This window comes from Triticum urartu, chromosome 7 (assembly GCF_003073215.2).
Source record: "Triticum urartu cultivar G1812 chromosome 7, Tu2.1, whole genome shotgun sequence".
In the NCBI taxonomy this organism is placed as follows: Eukaryota; Viridiplantae; Streptophyta; class Magnoliopsida; order Poales; family Poaceae; genus Triticum; species Triticum urartu.
The window spans coordinates 17,929,072-17,945,045 of record NC_053028.1 but is presented as its reverse complement, the minus strand read 5'-3'; the positions used below and the strand labels follow the sequence as shown (position 1 = coordinate 17,945,045).

The following is a 15,974-nucleotide window of genomic DNA, read 5'->3' as shown; positions in this document are numbered from 1 at the left end:
TCTATCAATTGCTCGACAGTAATTTGTTCACCCACCGTAATACTTATGCTCTTGAGAGAAGCCACTAGTGAAACCTATGGCCCCCGGGTCTATTCTTCATCATATTAATCTTCCAACACTTAGCTATTTTTATTGCCTTTTATTTTACTTTGCATCTTTATTTCTCTTTATCATAAAAATACCAAAAATATTATCTTATCATATCTATCAAATCTCACTCTCGTAAGTGACCGTGAAGGGATTGACAACCCCTTTATTCCGTTGGTTGCGAGGTTCTTATTTGTTTGTATAGGTGCGAGGGACTTGAGCGTGGTCTCCTACTGGATTGATACCTTGGTTCTCAATACTGAGGGAAATACTTACGCTATTTTACTGCATCAATCTTTCCTCTTCAAGGGAAAAACCAACGCAGTGCTCAAGAGGTAGCAGGGGCCGTACACTATGGAGATCGAGAAAGGACGCAATATTTCGCAAATTGGAGGAGACGGATGGGCCCGTTTCCTCGCCCGCATGCGTGTTACTGGTGGTGAGTTGATCAGCTTCTCCTTCAGAGCAGAAAGACCCAAACTGGCTGTCATTTATATCAACCTGGTGGAAGATGATGAAGATGATGGAGATGATGAGGACCCACTCAATGAAGATGATGAGGACCCACTTCATGAAGCCATCATAGCTCAAAGAATGAGGCTGAGCGAGGAGGTGCAACCTATGGGACATAATTCCGCCACGTGATGACTTTGTCGGGGTGCCATTCGTGACCCGCCTGACAAGTATCATGGTCGATCGGCATGATATGGTATGTTATACTAACTGTAATAATTTGATGATATATATATATGCTTTATTGTTATACTTACAAATGCAAATTATCCGATGATATGCTTAGTGTAGAGTCCAATGATATGTTGTGTGAAATCTAGTTGATGATATGCTTTAGTGTAGAGTCCGATCACATGCTTATTAGTGTAGAATCCAAGGAACTATTGATAGTGTAAATAATCCGTATATACTTATTAGTAGAATTCATATAAATGTGTAGTACTGTATCTTTTGATAGTGTAGAAATCTATACTTAATAGAAATATATTTGCAAGAATATGTGCGAGGCTACTTATTAATTGATATATTTTTCTTATTCAGAAAGGGCCAAGAGCCTGATGAAGAAGTCTCAGCTGGACTACGCCTTACCACAAAGGGCTTCGTCATCATGTGTACTTACCGCATGAACACAGATGGTCGCACACACTTAAGCTCGGTTGGATGGAAGAGATTCCTCGTCGGCAAGAATCTTCGTGTTGGACAGGCCATCCTAATTACTATCAGGAACACCCACCGCACAGGCTTGAGGATGATGATCGTCGTTGATATCACCTAGAACTATATATATGTGTGTGGTTGTATGACTATATATACCTAGTAGAACTGCTATATATGTGTGGCTGTAAGACTACCTAGTACTGCTTGAGGATGCATATTGACTATATATAAAATTGTTATCTAGTACTACCTAGTACCTATAATACTTTATGAAATTGATATCTAGTATCTGGAAATTGCAATTTATTGAAACGGCGTAGAAAGCAGGGAAAAATGATGAAAGATACAACAATAGCGCGGGGATAGGAAAGCTCTACAGCTAATTAATAGTAGCGTATTCCTGAAAAGCGGTGCTGATATAGTCAATAGTAGTAGCGCGAGTATAGACCGTGCTACTACTAACAATTAGCTGTAGCGCCGTAGTAGTAGCGTGGCCACCCGCGCGCTGCTGATAGCCTCAAAACCAGCGCTACTACTAGGGTTTTCCCTAATAGTGTCTGGGCGGTGTCTTCAGGTGGCGGCGGTCCTGCGCGGCGGCGGGGGTTCCTGTCACGGGCAGGGGTGAGCTTTGGGCGGCGGCGCATGCTGGCGGCACCCGCCCAGCCCAGACCTGGGTCCTTCGGGCCCCATCTGGGTCGGGGCAGGGCGGCGACAGGCGTGGCGTTAGCGTGACCCTCAGGAGGCGGTGGCGGTGCGTCGGGCTGGTGGCAGGCGGCGGCTCGGCTGCCGGCGAGCAGCAGCACGGTGGTCGGGGCTTTGCGGTCCCGTTATGGGCCCGGCCAGGCCCGGGTGGCATGGTTTGCCTCGGCTGTAGCATCCGGTCGGCAATCCGCGTCGGTTCTGGAGGCAGAGGCCTCTGGCGTGACGGCGGTGGAGGCGGTTCCCTCCTGTTCGGGTCCGGTGCCTCCGTCCGTGCCATCTAGGCGCATCTTGCCTCTGCTCTCTTGACCTCGTGGTGGTGTTCGTAGCAAGACGGCATGGATGGGTCCAAGATCGTGGTGACGCGTGCTTGCGGGTGGCAAGATGGTGGATTGGCTCCGTTCTAGTGGGGGTCGGGGCATGGGGGTGCGGGAGAAATCCCTGTCGGTTCTTCCGGCTCCGACGTGGTGACACCGGTGAGTGCCGCCATTCCTTCTTGAAGGGCGTCAGTGCTACCCATCCCTTGCTCTTCTTCTGCGTGCCGGGGGAAACCCTGGAACTTGTACGGATAGCAGCGTCGTTGGCGTCGCATTCCTTCTTGGAGGTGTTGTTTGGTACGCGGCGGTCCGGTGCCATGGTGAGTGGTGGGACGTAGATGGAGGGCGCAGTGGTGGCAGACCATTCGTGCTTGTCGAGCTGCCGTTGTTGGCATTTTTGTCTTCTTCTTTTTCCTTTTGGGCTTGATGTGCCGTTCGCCCCGGCAGTTACCTTGTGATCGGTGTTCGTGCTTTATAATATAAAGCGGGGAACCCTATTTCGTAACACATGAGTTCACAATTTCAAGTTGTTGAATTTTTTCAAATTAATCAAACTAAGTAATAAACACATGTATGCGTTAGAAAAGAAGTACTCCCTCCGTCCCATAATATAAGAACGTTTTTAACACTAGTGTAGTGTTATAAACGTTCTTATATTATGGGACAGAGGGAGTACATATCTTAGCCAGATAATTGTTGACGCTACGACATCCCAAGGTATAAAACGCATGGAAAATATTCTCTCCGCAAAGAAAGAAACCACCCTAGTTCTTAGTTCTTACTAGAATGCACAAATTGGTATTAGAACTTGGAATATGCATGGAACCAAAATAAACTCACCCACTCATATATGTATATACATAGTTCACAAAGAATTAGGCAAGCAGGATCATTTCAACGCAACTACTGATATTTTTCTTGGGTATACCGAACCGATCCAAGTAAACAAGCACCCCAATCACGCGTCCGGTAATCCCGTGTTATGAATAGTGCCAGACCATGTGAACTCAAAGACACTGAAGTAAAGTTGATGTGAAGTAAAGATGGAAGCTATTCATATTAGCCAATCTGAGCTGGGCCAGTTCAGTTCATGATCGCTCCTCTTTGTTTGGTCACGAGTAAAACAGTAAGATTCCCACTACGCTAGGCTGTTTTTTTCTTTTTTTTTGCACTACAATACTGTACTTAATTTGCTTTTTCTGAAGAACCAACTGCCACCATTTGAGCTTGCAAGCAGAAAAGGAGAAGAAAAAGAAAAATAAAACCTAGTTGCAATTACAGCTAGAAATGCAAGCGGCCGGTGGGAGTGACGATGAACAGCTGCACTAGTGCACCCGCTGTTACTGTCCGTTCATGCACAAGCCCCAACGGGAGCAGTATTTTGCAGCAGTGGCTACTGAGTATATTGTCGGCTCAATGCAATGGCAATGCATTGCGATTCAATTATTGGACCAGGACCGGAGGAGACTGGAGAGGTGGATAGTCAAGTAAACGCTCATAGCTATCTCTTCTCTTCCCCTCTCCGATCCAGCGCACTCGACTCTGCTATTCGCGGGCGTGATCTATCTACACAACTTTTGTCCCCATTATGAAGGAATCGAATAAAGTAAGTTTATGTAATAAATGTAAACTCCGTGTCTCACCCACTCTAACTCAAATTAATCTTTTCTTACGCTTCTCTTGATAGACACTCTAACTCAAATTAATCTTTTATTACGCTTCTCTTGCTAGACGGCGGTTTGGCCGACTCCGATCAAGGAGGGACGATGACGGTGGCTCCAGTGCTTGTAGTCGTCTCTATGTGATCTACATATCTGAATGTAATTTTCTACTTCCGCCGTTGAAGATGCCCTTAGTTTACACAAAGAAATGGTTAACATTTTTTTGAGAAAACTTCCAAACTATTCATCAAGTACGGGAACCGATCATCCAACTATGTCCTAATTTTTTCCCAATTTTTCCCTTTAAGTGTGAACCACTAAAAGCAATAGCATATCAAATCTTTGTGTAGGGAAAATATTAAAATGCGACAGCAGTTCAAATGTAAATATTACAATACAACCATGTTTGGAAATAAAATAGTTCAAACTTGAATTCAATTGACATGTATGTTCCCTTTAACCGCCACATATGCTCAATAAGATCTTTCTTGAGTTGCTTATGAGTTGCTCGATGCCGAATTTACTGGTGGATTTGGACAAACTCGACAACCATATGTTGTTGATTTTCTTAATGCTGAATTTATTAATATTATAGTTAATATTATATATTTTATGTTATTTTTTGCGAAAAGGATCGTATCTAATATAAAGATTCATCGAAAATACAAATCACATCAAACATAATGAAATACATCAAGTTCCATGGACCACCGTACGATTAATGTCGCCGCCTGAACGAGCCACCATCGTCGCTCCAATACCAGAGATGATTCGTCGACCTTGTCGATGATAGCCACTTGCCGTGACTGCTCGCATAGAGTTAGTCAATGCTTATTCCTCAGATGGCGTCATTGTTCCTTCTCCGAGAAAGAAGTTGACGACCCGTAGGCCTTCCACCTCCACGCAACATTGCTCCCATTTTCCTACCCTTAGGGGGAAAAGTAAAGGCACTCATCCTGTGGAAGGCTATGGGCGAGGAGGGATTTAATCCCCGACACCGTGGTTCGCTGCCACATGAAAGTCTTCATGCACGTGCCCCTAAGGACCAGCGCCTTAGAGTCGCAATCATCAATGTAGACTCCTTTTATTGATCTGAAGAACTCGACACCCCTAACCTCGCCGCCCAGAGGGGCTGGAAGGAACTATGTCGGATGCCTGTCTTGCCTGTGTTGATGGATGAACTTGAGTTGGATTGGAGCCTGGAAGACTGACTGGAAGAACAATCGCCGCCATCAGTTTGAACGTCGCTCCTGCGAGGACTAAAACCCTACCTATATATCTACTTGCCAGAGCCGAGGCACCAATACTCTTCTACTCGCCACCGGCTGCTGGAGCGGCATGAGGAGGGGAGACGAATCCACAGGCTTGTCGGCGGAAATCAAGGTAAGGAACACTTTCCCTAGTCGCCTTGCGAGAGAGGAAAGAAAAGCTACATCAAGACTAATATTATAAATTTTGGAAGCAAGTGTCTATTTATTCTAAGTTTGAGTGAGATGTGGTTTTTATCAAAATTTGGAAGATATTTGTGATTGTTCTTGTATTCTACGAAACACATGGTTCACAATTTCAGGTTGTTGAATTTTTGAAATTAAGTTAGACTAAGTAATAAACACATATATGCGGTAAAATAAAATGACAAACATTCCCTTAGCCCGATGTTAACGATGTGCAGAACCCGAGGTATATAAAAACATGAAAATTACTCTACACGCAAAGAAAGAAACTAATCTAATTCGAATATCCATTTCTAAGTCTAGACTCATCTAATTCTTACTAGTATGCACACAAATTAGTACAAGAACCTGGAGTATGCATGGGAGCCAAAATAACTCCCTCACTCATATATTCATATTCATAGTTCACAACGAATCAGGCAAGCTAGATCATCATCTCAACACAACTATTAAAACCACGACAAGTACTCCTTCCGGTCCTTTTTACTCTGCATATTAGGTTTGTCTGAAGTCAATCTCATCCAACTTTGACCAAGTTTATATAAAAAATTATTGACATTTACATAACAACACAATATCATTAGATTCATCTCAGAATATATTTTCATATTATATTTATTAGATAGTATAGATGCTAATAATTTCTAATATAAATTTGGTCAAACTTAACAAAGTTTGACTTTCGGCAAATCCAATGTGCAGAGTAAAAAAGACCGGAGGGAGTATTATGCACCCCAATCATGCGTCCGGTAATCCCGTGCTATGAATAAAGTTGATCTAGTTAGTCTGAGCTGGGCCAGAGAGGTTCAGATCATTATTGACCCTCTGTGTATGGTCACGAGTAAAACAGTAAGATTCCCACTAAGCTCTATGCTTGTTTGTTTTTCTTTTTTGCCCTAAAATACTTAATTTATTTTTCAAAAAAGATCAACAGTATGTAAGTAATATTATTGTTATTTGAAGCAAATATTGTTGTTACTTTGTATGGGGTTGCAGGACGAGACAAAATTGTAAAAGGAACAGCTATCATTTGAACTTGCAACCAGAAAAAGGAGAAAGAGAAGGAATCAAAACATAGACTGCAATTAGCACTAGTGCACTCACTGTTGCTGCCCGTCCAGTCCATGCACGAGCCCCAATGGGAGCACTATTTTGCAGCAGCGGCTACTGTCGGCTCAATGGAATGGGAATGCAGTGCGACTCAATTATTGGATCAGGAGACCGGAGAGGTGGAGAGTCAAGTAAACGCTCGTAGCTATCTCTTCTCTTCCCCTCTCCGATCCAGCTGCACTCGACTCTGCAGTCTGCATTCTAATCTAGTGCTAGATAGCAACGCCGGCCGGAGATCATGGCGAGCACGGTGGTGAGCATGGCGAGATCCATGCTGGGCGCTGTCATCAGCGTGGCCGCCTCCGCCGCGGCCACCGAGATGAGCCTTCTCATGGGCGTCCGCAAGGACATCTGGTATGCCAAATCACCCACACACTCACAGTGGCGTCCGCATGTGTTCCAACCAGCTGTAGATTGTTCTAATGAACTTAACTCGTTTGGCAGGTTTATGAAAGATGAGCTAGAGACGATGCATGCGTTTCTGGTGACCGCCGAAGCAACCAAGGAAAATAACAGGCTACTGCAGGTGTGGGCTAAGCAAGTGAGGGACCTAGCCTATGGTATTGAGGATTGCCTTGATGAGTTTATGGTGCATGTGGGAAGCCACAGCCGGTCTCGACGGCTGCTCAAGCTGAAAGACCGCCATCGGATTGTCAGCCAAATCCGTGATCTCAAAGCAAGAGTTGAAGAAGTGAGCAACAGGAACACACGCTATAACTTGATCACCGCTGATGCCTCCAGCAGCATTGATGAGGTGAATTCCTACACGGAAGATATTCGCAGCCACTCAGCTAGCAACATTGATGAGGCAGAGCTTGTGGGCTTTGCTAAGGCTAAACAAGAATTGATTGCGATGGTGGATGTCAACTCCAGAGATGGTCTTTGCAAGGTGATATGTGTCGTTGGCATGGGCGGTTTAGGCAAGACTACTCTTGCAAGGAAGGCTTATGAAAGTAAGGAAGACATTGCGAATAATTTTTCTTGTTGTGCATGGGTCACCGTCTCACAGTCCTTTTCCAAGATAGAGATTCTCAAGGACATGATTAGGCAACTTTTGGGTACCAACTCGCTGAGGAAATGCTTGGAGGATCTTGAAGGGAAGGAAGTGCGAATAGAAAATCTCTCTGAGTATCTCAAAAAGGATTTAGTGGATAAGAGGTACTTTGTTGTTCTTGATGACTTGTGGACCATAGATGCATGCAAGTGGATCCAAGATATTGCTTTTCCTAGTAGAAACAACGAAGGCAGCCGAATAATAGTAACAACACGAGATGCTGGCTTGGCTGAGCAATGCACTTCTGATTCTCTTATCTACCACCTTAAGCACTTGCAAATCGAGGATGCCACACATTTGCTACTAAGAAAGAGTAGGAAAACACATGAAGACATGAAAAATGATAAGGAAATGATGACTGTGGTCAAGAGAATAGTAAAGAAGTGTGGGGGTCTACCGTTGGCTTTACTCACTATAGGAGGCATGCTTTCCACCAAAAAGGTAACAGAGTGGGAAAGTATCTATAATCAAATCCCCTCAGAGCTGGAAGTCAACCCTAGCCTTGAAGCAATGAGGAGGATAGTTACTCTAAGCTACAATCACTTGCCATCTCATCTGAAGTCATGCTTTTTGTATCTAAGCATCTTTCCTGAGGATTTTGAGATCAAAAGGAGACGTCTGATAGAGAGATGGATAGCAGAGGGGTTTGTTAGAGCCGCAGCTGGGGTGAGGATTGAGGATGTGGGCACATGCTACTTTAATGAGCTAGTCAACCGAAGCATGATTCAACCATCAAGAGTGAACATAGAAGGAATTGTTAAGAGCTGTAGAGTCCATGATGTTGTGCGTGATGTCATGATCTCGATTTCTAGGGGTGAAAATTTTGTTTACTTGGCACAAGATAATGTGACTAGTGTCCCAAAATACAGGCATGGACTGGAGCCATGTCCGGTCATTAACCATGTTTAGTGAGAGACCATTGAAGCCATCATCTTCAGTTTGTTCATCTGACATGAGAATGCTCCGGGCCTTGGATCTAGAGAATGCACAGTTTCAAGTCACACAAAAGGATATCAGTAACATAGGATTGTTTCGCCACTTGAAGTATCTGAATTTTTCTGATCCTCAAGGATATTCACATATTTATAAAGTTCCTAGATCCATAGGGAAATTACAAGGCTTGCGGACTTTGAACATTAGAGACAGTTATATTACAGAACTGCCAACTGAGATTTGTAAACTCAAGAGTCTACACAGTCTCCGTTGTACCAGAAATAGATTCTACAGATACTTTGACTTGGATGACCCCAAGAATTGCTTGCTGGCCACATCTTGTCTACCCATATTTTTCACACCTTTGTTTGATCCCAGTGATCGTGCTGAGGTAATTGCCGAGCTACACATGGCATGGTCTAGCCGTTGGTCAGAGTCACATGGTGTGAAGGTGCCAAAAGGAATCGGCAAACTGAAAGAGCTGCAAATACTAGAGATTGTGGACATCAGACGAACTAGTTGCAAGGCAATTGAAGAGCTAGGTGGGCTCGTGCAGCTGAGAAAACTGAACGTGGTAACAAAAGGGGCCACCAAGAAAAAGTGCAAGGTACTTTGTGATGCCATTGAGAAGCTCACTTGCCTCCGCTCTCTTGAAGTGGTTGGTTCACTCGAGTGGCTGCATGTCGTTTCCTCTCCTCCTCCCCTGTTGAGGAGTCTGAAGTTGGATGGATGCCTTGGAGAGGTTCCTGGCTGGGTTGGCAGTCTGATGCATTTGGTCAAGCTTTACTTAGTGGGCAGCACAATAAAGGAAGGAGGTAAAATCATGGAAATACTAGGGCCACTTCCCAACCTCATGCAGCTTCGTCTTGGAAAGAGCTCTTACATTGGGGAAAAGTTAGTGTTCAAAACGGGAGCATTCCCAAATCTCAAGAAACTTGAAATTCAGGTTCTGGATCAACTGAGAGAGGTGAGATTTGAGGTTGGCACCTCACCCCAGCTGGCAATGATAGGTATCAGTTGGTGCAAATTGGAATCAGGAATTATTGGAGTCAACCAGCTTCCAAAGCTCAAGGAGATCTCACTCTGTTTCCTTGGTCAAGAGGCGAAGCTTGATATGCTGCAAAGTGAAGTGGATGCACATACCAACAGTCCCGTGCTGCGACTGGAGAGGGACCGGAACCATCACGACCTGGGGGGTGTCGTCGTCCAAGTGGAAGAAGCAATGGAGGAATCGTCATCTCCCCATGCTAAGCCTGAAGCAGCGGTAGTGACGCCAAACATCAGGTCAGCTAATTGATTCTCTTTCGTTCAACTAGTAGTACATAGAAGATATGGAGTGCGATGTGCTAATTAATCTGTACTCTGTCGGGTTTTTGTGTGTGTGTGTGTGTAACAGCCAAGATGACCTGCTCTACACTTACAATTCATGCTGACTGAATCCTGCCAGTTCCACCACAAGCTACACTCTGCAGGTACGCCTCAAATCTTGCTCTGTTTCTTTTTTGTGTTGGCTCGATTTGGTTTCCTTTCAGTACGTGCCCACGCATTTTTAAGCCGCACCTGATTATATATGGGCATAGCAGACAGCCAGACACTTGGATTTAAGGAGGCGACTCGGAAGAGATCATACTTCAAAGTGGTCAGCACAACACGCCACATCTCGTTTTGTTTATGTAGCCATCATGTTACATTTTCAATACTTACAGTTCCTGGCAATATTTACACATACATTTACAGTTCCTGGCTGCTACATCTCAGACTGATGGAATGAACTAGTTCTCTGTATTGTATATGCATTCAGGTTCAGCTGGAGGTGCAGGAAGATACAAATGGAGGACTCAGGAGGGGTGGCATGACAACTGCAAGAGACGCCAGAATATCCTGGTGCGTGTTTCCTTTTAACCTCGATGCTAGACAGTTTAATGAGTTGAATCAATTCTCCTTGATCACTTGGCATTGAGACTCGCGAGATGACCCCTACCTCCTGGGAATAGTGTGGTCCAAGAGGTATGCACGGAGACGAATTTTGCTTCATGTTATTGATAGTTTTTGTAGGTTGTCTGGTCTGTATTGTAGCATGATATTCTTGTGCTTGGCTTTTCTTTGCTCAGACTCCTATCATTTGGAGCAGCTTATTATTCTACGGCTGACTTTAGCCAACAATGGACTCTTGGTCCACTGGAGCACTTTTCCTGCCATCAATAGTTTTATTATGGGCATTGCATAACTGGATGCCTTTCCTTGTTTTACATTGGAGATTAGTCTGCTGGAAAGGATGAGATACAAATAACGGAGGGTAGATTGTGGCGGGTAGCAATGAGATTGGATGATATGAAAATTTTCCTGTGAAGTCTGTACGGTTTCCTTAGGAAACGGAAGGTTTTTTTTATGGGAAACACTACATCCACCAAGACCAAAGGAAGCCTGTAGGGTTTCCAGTTTGCATTCCACCCAATTCCTATGCCTTTTTCTGTTCCTTTGTTCAACTTTGCTCAAAGTGATTTCCTTCTGAGTATTTCATCATTTCGTAAACATGATGGATGTTGATCTTATTGGTTGATATGTTCACTGGAGGCATTTTTACATAGTTGACTAGAGGTCTTGATCTGAAGGTCTTGTTATTACTACTTTCTCTGAACTTGCGACTTTCTTCCTTCACGCAGAGAGGTTTTATTAACTCTTGGAATATGTTGGCAGAGAGGTTGGTTGTAGAGAACAACCCAGTATCTCGGAAGCATAGGCTACACACAATGTTTGCAACTGCTCCGCCAACCCGAGGGCTTCAAAACGGGTGTTGGGGCACCTGGGAAGGTCTCAGGTCGGATGCAACATGTTAGGTCGTTGCCGCCGCCACGCATCGATACCTATGTTGTGACTATTCATCCAAAGAGAAGAATGACAACACAAGGAAGGAAGGGCCAGCGGTGGGTAGTGGAAGCTTTTCTTTTTAGTTTGTGGCGGTGTTGGATTAGCTTGCTCTAGATGTCTGTGTAAATGATTTGGTAGGGGTAAGGGCCATCCACTGTACTGGCTGACTTGGAGGGCATGAACAAATTTTGAAATGAATATTGACATCATCATTTCTTATTGAATTGGATGCTTCCTCACCAACGCGTTATGCTGCCAAAATTTCTGGCCGAAATTCCCCCGACTTGTCCAAATTTTGGCCTTGTTTGTAATGAAACAAAACCTTTAGGGTCTCTCCTGCAAAATGCTAGGGCCTATTACAAGTGGCTTCTGTAAATTTGGGGCATGATGTAAGTTTCATCACCTAGAGGATTCGAATTTGATGCATGGATGGACACTGGCTTAATCAAGATCTGTGATCCTTACTTGCTGTGATCATCTTGGTGCCGTCGGCTTAATCAAGATCTGTGATCCTTACTTGCTCTGATCATCTTGGTGCCGTCCTCCGAAAGCCACCTATGAATAATAAGGCCATCGAGCTAGTGAATGATGGTGAAGTGAACCTGGTGTTCTTGTGAGTTGTGTAATAATATGCGCATGTTGTGACTTGTGAGTTGTTATGGTGACTCATGTCAAACTTCATTTGACTTGTGAGTTGTTATGGTGGCCTGAAGTCACCACGGCCTTGCTGTGAGCTGCCTCCAACAGTTGATTTCGCTGCAGAACGGCAATGAACGCTCTGACTCCATGTGGTCAGTAGTGCGGAGCGGACCAGTCCCTTACATAGTACAAAATCAGCCTGATGAGACTACAGACTTACTCTGTTTCTAGCACTCAGTTTTCTTGAAGATGATTAATTGCTCTCAAATTCGTGCTGCCATTACGCCTGTGCTTGTTTGTAATGCTGATTGCATTTGCTGTCATCCCATTTCCTCAAAATTTGAGTTTGTGAAATAATGCGCCTCCGTTTCGCTTTGCCAATTACAGTTTGTCAGCAAAAGGCCACGCGACGGCACACGAAACACATAGGTTTATTTTGGGAGCAGTATTTTCCATCTGTAATTTGTGACCATGTTTCCCCATTTCAACTGTCGATAGTTCCATGAACCTGCAGGCTAAATTGAGCAATCAGCAGACTGACTATGACAAAGACCGGGAGACTGACCGTCGCTCGCCTCACCAAACTAATCACCGGACGCCAAGCGTGCGCGCTTGACTTGGTCCGTTGGACGCTGCTCCGCCAAACGCAGCAACCGCGCGCCATGGGTGGTCTTCCATGGGCCATTTTATGTTCTAGATTTTTTTTTCATTTTATTCAGTGCCTTTTAAACAAATTATGTTTGTTCTATATATTTTTTGCACTGCTATTAATTCAAAAACATCTAAATTTTGTTTTTTCATGGAAGAATTTTGAGTGCATGATGTCCCTGCCAATTTTCAGCACACTCGGACCTCTGAGTAGCTCTCAGGATAAAAGAAATGGGGTCTGTGAAAAAGTTTACTACTGTTCATGCATTGTTCAGACCGTTTTTTGAGAGCTAGTCAGATGTGCGCAGAAAATTGGCATCCACATCATACACTAGAACACCTTCCATGCAAAAGAAATTATGAGTTTTTTGAAATTTTCTAGTACTTTTAAATTTTACTGTTCACCAAAATTAGATGGGTTCGAGTGCTGAAATGGATATTCGTGTTTCGCGCGCCCTGCATCTTACCACGAATGCAAACTACAAATGTTCCCTGACTAGGATGGAACAAGACTTGAGTTTCTTCGTAGGACATGGCATGCTATTTTTTGGAGTTAATTAAGAAAAAGGGTTTCCCTCCGCTTTATATTATAAAGCACCACATCCAGCATACAACAGACATACAACAACAGAAAGAAAAGGGCAAGAATGGTAAAGAAAAGAACTGCTAACTCGGCTAACCCGATCCTGCCTACGACACGACAAAGACAAGGAAGTAACCCGCAGCCGGAGGAGGCCACGCACTGTCAACTCCACCGAGGCCCAAACAATGCCGATCCACTAGCCGTCTCTACCTCCGAAGACGCCGTCAGCAGGTAAAGCCGCTCACCCGAGCGGAAGGCCAGACCAACAAGATGCCATGGAGAGGACGCAAGCACGGCCGCCTCACCTCGCACCGCCACATCCCATACTTCATCACCACCGCAGCCCGGATCAATGTCGATCGAAAGCAGCCGAGCCGGAACACCACTGAGGAAGACATCCCTCCACCTGTGAAGCCTCGACCACCCATCCGCCGACCAAAGGTGGCGCCTTCAAGAAGGACCACGACGCCAAAGCGCCATCACCACCCAACCGAACGGTTTGGGCTTTCGCCCAGGTCACGGAGGAAGAGGGTGGGGGAGGACCTCGATGTCGCCCCTAGAGGAGACGCCGGAGCGTCGCCGGCACCGTGGACGCAGCCGCAGACCAAGGGTTTCCCCCGGTCCAGCCCTCCAAACCCTCCATCCCCAACAAGCCGTGAGCACCGGGCACATTGAGGCCCGCCCCGCAGACCGGCGAGGCAAGAAGAGGCGCAGGGGAGGGGGCCGCCGTTAGATCCGCTCCAAGGGGCCAACGGGGAGACCCCCGGAGCCAGCTCCGAGCCCGCCGCCAACGCGGCCAGGCATGGCGGCCTTCCGCATCAGCATCGGCCACCCACCGCAGGGGAGCCGGTGCGCCACCCGTCAGTGGCCGCCGCCACAGATCCGGCGCCGCGCGAAAAGGAACCCCCGCCCGCGCACGCGCAAGGACCACCACCACAGAGCCCTTCGCACGGCCGCCAAGCACCAGTCCCGCTGCCGCCGCGCCCTCTGCTCGCGCTGCGCCACCACCCGTCCACGCCGGCCCCCGCCAGCCCGTGATAGAGCAGGGGAAGAGATGCCCCGCCACCGCCGACGCAGACAGGGCTTCGCCCGTCCGCGCGAGCCGGCGGTGGCGAGTGGGGAGGAGGGAGGGGAGGGGGTCGGAGGCCGGCGACTAGGGATTCCCGAGTTAATTTGCCAAACAAGCTGAAGCTCTGCCATTCATTGTAAAAAGGAGAAGTTTTACAACCTAACAAGGATCAAAAGTGGAAAAGTCTTTCCAGAAGAAAGATAGCACTACGCTACTCTCTTGCGAGAATCAGAGGATCCACCTCAGTTGCAATCTTGAAGGCCGATGCGATGGGGCTGGAGGCAGGATCTTGGAGATATCCAAGAATTTCACTCCTTCCCCAAAATGCAGCTGGTGTGAGAGGTTATAATGGGAGCATGGCTCTGGTATTTTGCAAAGGATCCAAATACACCATCTCCCACAAGAATTGATATTCAATATTGAGTGTACATGCCAAGGTTAGATGGAGACAATGGAGCAGAGCACACATGTGTTGCGATACCTGTCTAGAGAAAGGGAAATAAAGGTTCGAGTACAACATAGAATCCAAGATTTGGTCATCAATTAGCACACATGTGTTGCGATACCTGTCTAGAGAAAGGGAAATAAAGGTTCGGGCACAACATAGAATCCAAGATTTGGTCATAAAATTAATTGATGGATAGCTAATGTGCTCAACAACATTTCTCTCTATAAGCATGAGCTACACTTATAAAATGCGGAGTCGCTACTTCTTGTAGCCTCTACCTATGTTATAAGGATTGTAATAGCAGTCAAACAAACATGAACAGAGTCGTAGCACTAAAGAGGGGACATAGTAGTGAGAATTGTGATGGGTTGGATATGTAATTTGTTGAGAAATATGGATGAGAGGCATACGGAAACACATCTTCTCCAAAAATCATATACCCCCTCCATCCATCTCAAACGATTGCAGCAATTTAATTGGCTGCATGCACGCTCTTAGCTATGATAGCTTGCATGCCAGGTCAGGCGTATTGACCCAAGCGATTTTCCTGGATGCATGCTCCTTGTTGTAGTTAACTCTGCAAACTGGAGTAAAACGGAGGCAAAATAGTTTCAATGTAATTGTTGTGGCCATGTAAATTCAAACGGTTTACCGTGGCTCATGGGCCCTTTACTCCTAGATGCAGAAAGTAAGATGTAAAAAGAGGTTTATGTCACGTATTTCTGAGGAGGGCATGTAGCGGTAACGCTATGGTAATGGCAGAAGACATCAATCTTCCGGTACAAATCAGGGACAAACTACTACAAGGTGGCTAAATTGAAGAGGGAAGAAGAGAAATATCACTTCATAAAAAATGGCTTGATATTTTCCTCTCCAATTCAAATTGCAATAATAGTTGATGGCTAAATTTTAAGTTATGTTCATAAAAAACACTTTGAATTGTAATTCATTGATACATCTCAAAGGTAACTATATTTTTTTTTGTCAAGTTCATGCCATATTTCTTCCACTTATACACACTTCTATACAACGTTTTTCACTTTTTTGGAGCAACTTATTATTGAAAGAATGTCAAATGTTGTTTTTTGCTTTACAGAAAAAAGGTATTTCACAAAGCGATAAAAATCATAAAATATCCTCACTGAGATTTTCATAATAATGAGAATGCTATAGAGCCAAGAACCTGCAAAGACGGGCAGTCAGGGCTAACAATTCGCTAATGCCCCGCGGCCAG

General features: G+C 45.3%; 1 pseudogene; it reads left to right on the top strand.

Annotated features, from left to right (window-relative positions):
* Window positions 1–5,701: 5,701 nt before the first annotated feature.
* On the top strand, window positions 5,702–11,908 carry LOC125519997 (annotated as a pseudogene).
* The last annotated feature ends 4,066 nt before the right edge of the window (window positions 11,909–15,974 follow it).